Genomic DNA, 5,741 nt, shown 5'->3' on the forward strand with positions numbered 1-5,741 from the left:
CTCAGCAGCCTCTACCATCAGTGTGTGAACGTGTAGGTGTGACCTGCGGTGTGAAAAGCTTTTTAGTGCTGGAGGTTTTCCGAGCTGCTGATGAGTTCAGAGTAAACCGTTAAGATGGCAACAAGCTATCGATAACTAGTAGTGTATTGTAGGCAGTACAGACCGACTTAAGCCTGATGCCTTGTTGTATAATCCAGATCTTCATCAGAAATTTCCACTTTTAGCGTGCAGGTTGTCGGGGGGGATGTTTTTTTTGTTTTTTTAACATGGCAACAGGGACTTTAAAAACATGAGGCAGATACCCAGAGGATTAGAGAGATCTGTCTGAAGACTCTGACAGCAGGCTTGTTCCCCTTTCTACACCCAGTGACTGACAAAAGGCAAGAAAACAGAAATGCAGATAATATCAGTACCCACAAAATATGGTCAACTTGTCAGCTGTTCGGTGTAGCCAGCGGTTAGCCATAAATAACTTCTGACCTAGACTTCCTTTTGCCTGTTGCAGTTTTCACAGTCCAATCAGCAAAGTGAGAAGTGGCCATGTGTTGATATCAAAGTCCAATATTATTTACTGTCTATGGTCACGCCCCATGGAGGCGATCATCCTCCAAGCGGGCAGCGCTCGTTTCCCACATTTCATTCCCCACTCTCTCCCTGGATTCCTACTCTATCAACTGTCCCATCAAATAAAGACTTAAAAGCCCAAAATATAGCTTAATTTTTTTTTATTAAGACATTGCAGATTAGTTAAAAAAGTCAAAAGTCGAGCATTGTCAGGTCTGCCGTCAAGAGAAGAAGAAAACAACTTTGAAAAAGTTTGTTTGTTGAATGGAAGTCGGATCGATCGTTTGGATCAGGTGGAAATGTTTGTTCATGGTGAGCTGCTCTGAGAGACAGGTATCGGTTTAGAGATAATTAAATCCTCGTCAGATTACAGCTGATGGGATCAGGGTGTCATTATGAAGGATTGTATGAAACAGACTGTTTTTTTCCTGCATACAGCAAAGTCTGCTGATACGTGGTTGGTCAATACTTCTCGGACTATAAACGTACTACAAATGGAAACCACAAACCAGACCATTACACATTCTGAAAACCCAGACCCCTGAGTACAGATTTTGAATCAGTAAGTAAGGTAACGTGTGAATTAGAGATATGAGAGAGCACGAGAAGGAAGAATGACATTTAAAAAGGACAGTGAGAGAAAAGAGAGACAGAATGAAGTCTTTGGGAGCAGGACGACCCATTTGACTCGGCCAGCCCCTCTTTGTGTTTCCCACACAGTCTGACCGAGGCTAAATCCACACATTCACATTCACAGAGCCCCCCCCCCCCCCCCCCCCATGATTCATCGCTCAGTGACGGGCAACATGTTTGCTTTTAATGCTGCCAGCTGCACATGGCATCCCCATCACTACTCTTCCTCTTCCCCAGACTCTCAGAGCATCACAGATCGGATTGGTCTGATATTAAAACTTTCTCAGGATGACAGAGACGTTTTCATTTTTCATGGTCGGCTCTTGAACCGCGCCTGCCGTCTCTCTGCCGGTCCGTCCCGTTCATGTTTACTGCACATGTGGTTTGGTTTCGTGTGATTTCTGCGTGAAGCACTGTGGGAATTATCAGATAACACGGTCTCACGTCATGAAAAATTACCTATTACAGATGCTGTTGCCATGGGAACAGGTGAAGTTGGCATGCATGTTCAGTTTGTGAACATGCTACATGAAAACGGGGAATGTTATTGTGCATTAAATCAAGCCTTTTTGTTTTTGATTATCTGATGCTCTGGAGTGCACTGTACATGTTGCCACTATGGTACCCACAGAGGGCTCAGACTTCCTCTTAGAAATGGAGACGGGGGGGGTGGTGCTGAGGGTGTCGCAGTCCCCCCCCAAAAGAAAAAAAAAAACCTGCAGCTGACCCTTTTTGTGACAGAGAGCTGTAGTACACTCATACGTCTGTGATAACAACTGCAGCCTATCCTGCAGACTGAGCAGCAAAACTTACGGTGGCCCTGAAGGTCAACTCCAAAAACATTTCAGAAAGACTGACCCAGAACTTCCACCAGATACGTGTGCATTGCATATCCACTCCGGTCTGTTACGGCTGCTTGCACCCGCAGGCTGCGTTCACAGATTCACTTGCGACAGTGCGAGATAATATGAAGTTATGTGGTATAAAACCGTATAAAACCATTTAAAACAAATATACGGCATGAACCGTTGAAACGGAGTCTTTTATTCTGAAAATAAAACGTAATTTCCTGTTTACATTTTGTTCTTTGTGAAAGTTCTACAAATGTAAACAAGAAATGACGTATGACTGTTGCTAAGGACTATGGTTCTGACCAATCACAAACAAGTATGAAATCTTGACGTTTTGTGAAATGATTTTGCAGTTGACCTTCCGGGCCACCGTAAAAACAAAATGTTTCTATAGAATTATGAGTTTAAGTTAATGTGTGAAGTTTGGAAGTGTCTGTCATCCCAATAATCATCATTCAAATGTATTATTGGGGCACCTGTGGATCAGTGGTGGACGGAAGGTCGCAGGTTTGATCCCCGGCTCCTCCAGCCACATGTCCGATGTGTCCTTGGGCAAGAAACTGAACCTCAAGTTTCTCCCTCTGCTTCTGCGGTGGCGTGTGAATGTATGAATGGGATAAGTTACTTCTGATGTCACTTTACTCAGCAGCCTCTACCATCACGGTGTGAATGTGTAGGTGTGACCTTGAGTGACTTTCTCAGCACCACCAGCTACTGACTGACGTCCAGCGTCCTGAGGCCCGTGGAAGTCGTGAACTTCTCCTCACCATGTTCTTTAGGGTGGTAGGTATTTTTACGTTTCTATCAGTGTAAGTCCACAGACAAGTTTGATTGTTGTTCAAAGAGGTGGATATAATCGTCAGATAATAGCCAATGGGTTTTGAGCTTTTCATCAGTCACTGGATAAGGGGAACAAGCCTGCTGTCAGAGTCTTCAGACAGATCTCTCTAATCCTCTGGGTATCTGCCTCATGTTTTTAAAGTCCCTGTTGCCATGTGAAAGAAAAAAAAAACACCATTCCCCCCCGACAACCTGCCCGCTAGAAGTGGAAACTTCTGATTATGCAACAAGGTATCAGGCTTAAGTTGATTTGTAATGCCTACAATACACTGAAAGTCTTTTGAAAGACTGACACGCTGACGTTTTAATCCAAAGAGAGAGGACCTAAAACAGAATGTCAATAACATAGATAAAGTACTGTAGGGTGCAACAATAGCTGTGTCCTATTGCCCTGTCCAGCTCGACACGCGTCACTCCTGGACAGGAAGTCAGATAAGGAAACACACGGAGGGTCCGGTCAGTTTCAAAATAAAACACAACATACAGACTCAAGATCATGTTTTCCATCACTTTATCAACATGACGTCAGAACAGGCACCGAATGAACAACAAATCATCCTCAGAGAGACAAAGCAACATGTTGTTTGCACATTGTTGTCCTTATTCCTGCGTGACCTTGTAGTTCTCCTGTGATCTTGTAGTTCTCCTGTGATCTTGTTGTTCTCCTGTGATCTTGTAGTTCTCCTGTGATCTTGTAGTTCTCCTGTGATGTGTGTACAGTTGCTCATGGCCGCGTTCAGCCGCGCTCACGTTTAAGAAACGGGTCCAGTGAGGCAGAGTGCGCGCCGTCAGACGGTGCGAAACCATGGCGCTGATGGACCGTGGGGTGTACAGACTTTATTGGGAATTGGGGGCCAGGCTGAAACGAAATGAGACGGTATGGTCGAAAAAGGATTTACAAAGCCCTGCCCCTGTCGCCGAGCAACCTCAACAGCTGCACCAGAACTAGAAAACACAAATAACATCATGTAACTTAGCCTGTTATTTCAAAGAGAGCCTGACATTTTAAGGCCTCTTTTGTTCTGTTTAAACATTATCATTTGCAACTATTTGATTGAGATGAAATCAGTTACTTACATTTAAAAGTCTCTCACTCGGCTTTTCGAGAGGACGCCATCTTGCTGCAGATGAGCCAGAAAGACGTCACAACAGGTTACACATAATTCAACGGATTGGAATCAGTCAGAGGATCATCGCTCCTCCACAGTCTGACAAACAATCTGAGGAGTAACAATCAGCTGAGGCGTTTTGACTCAGGTTGATGTGAGGCACCTCACATGATGTCGTGCATTTATCTTTCTATTTCCAGCTTTTACTAAACAGCAGCGTCCTCGTTATTCATTATGCAGGACTCTGCTTTCCCACAGCTCTCAACAGATCACCTGTCATTCAGATATGAAGGCTGGCACTGAGTCTTAAATACCAGCTGACTTTATTATTATGACTGTGAGGCAGAAATATGCACATACACTTAATATGAACTTCAGAAAGAAGCTGCGCAAACAAATTAAATACTGAAACTGTGGGACACAATGTAATGTGAAGCCTGTTTATGGACACTGGGCATCCCTCGTTCTCTTGTTGCATCTTCGATATCATGTATATTAAACTGTTCAGTCATCATGTAATGTCTAATATTTTAGTTATTTGTGGTGAGTAATGAGTAAGTCCCACCAGGCACTTTGGGGGGCAGCTTTCATGTCTTTGTTGCCGTCCGTCATTCAGTAGACTGACATGTCCGATAACATGCAGCCACGCTGAGTTGAGGGATGAAGTGACCCCCCCCCTCTGTGCCGTCTTCAGAGGCGTTACAGAGTAGAGACGGGATCAGCTGAGCCAGGAGGGGAGCACAGCGCTGTGTGTGTGTGTGTGTGTGTGTGTGTGTGTGTGCATGACATGAAACTACTTTTTATGTCAATCACATATTCTGCACTTTTGTAAAGCACTTTGCTTTACACAACTTACACAACAACTCTGAGGTGCTATAGAAATAAAGTTTGAGTGATTGTTTGATTGATGTCTGTGTGTTTATCAGGAGCTCCTGCTGTGCTTCTGCAATGCTGAAACACAACGTGAACTCACAGACTGGGACGGCGATATTAGGCCGTCGTGGAATCAACGTAAAGACATGACGATGGCTGAGCTTAGTTAACAGCACTTTTTGCGGTCCTGTAAAAACAACAGGGAGAGACTGAGAGAGCGCTCGGAGTAACCAACAGGCTTATGACATCTAAGAACACTGCTGTCAATCTAACACCTTCCCTTAACTAACACAGGCAAGCTCTCCACAAATCTGCAAATATGCAATATGCAAACTGCTGTGGCTTGTGGTAAAAGTCAGCAGAGTCTCCTATTCTCCGAGTGTGAGATGCACCTGAGCTGCTCACGCCGGCAGCATGAAGGCTCGGCGCTGTTAACATGCACGCTGAAATGACGTCAATTTATGTCGAGGTTAATCTCACCAAAGTTTAAGACACGATGTCTTGGAAACGTGGATGTAAGAATTCAGAGGCCTTACTGGTTGTATTCATGGTTTCTCATAACTGGTTTTAAAGCGGGGCTCTTCATTGTATTACTTAATGCTCCAACTATTTCAAGAATGTGCTCTAAATTTCCCATCAGTGTGATATGAAGCGTCAGAGTGTCACTCTGTGTTGCTGCTGTTTATTTATGTTCATGTCTCGTGTGTGCGTGTATCGCTGACCCTGATGTTCCTGCGAGCTGTGACTCCGATGTCAAACTGTTCTCTTTCATCGACCTTGACGAGACAAACTCCGTCCCGTGAGCAGGACAAGCGTGGCGTGCACGTCTTCTTTGCCAAGCAGACATGGCATTTTGGCAGAATCTCTTCCC

General features: G+C 44.5%; 1 long non-coding RNA gene across 1 annotated transcript; it reads right to left on the reverse strand.

Moving 5' to 3' along the window:
• Positions 1–3,382: 3,382 nt before the first annotated feature.
• LOC136177321 (uncharacterized) lies at positions 3,383–4,649 on the reverse strand. Its single transcript, XR_010664946.1, has 2 exons — positions 3,966–4,649; positions 3,383–3,747 (listed from the first exon to the last, which is right to left on the reverse strand). It is a non-coding gene; the product is annotated as an uncharacterized lncRNA (long non-coding RNA).
• Positions 4,650–5,741: the final 1,092 nt, after the last annotated feature.

Source organism: Labrus bergylta, chromosome 21 (assembly GCF_963930695.1).
Source record: "Labrus bergylta chromosome 21, fLabBer1.1, whole genome shotgun sequence".
NCBI classification, from domain to species: Eukaryota; Metazoa; Chordata; class Actinopteri; order Labriformes; family Labridae; genus Labrus; species Labrus bergylta.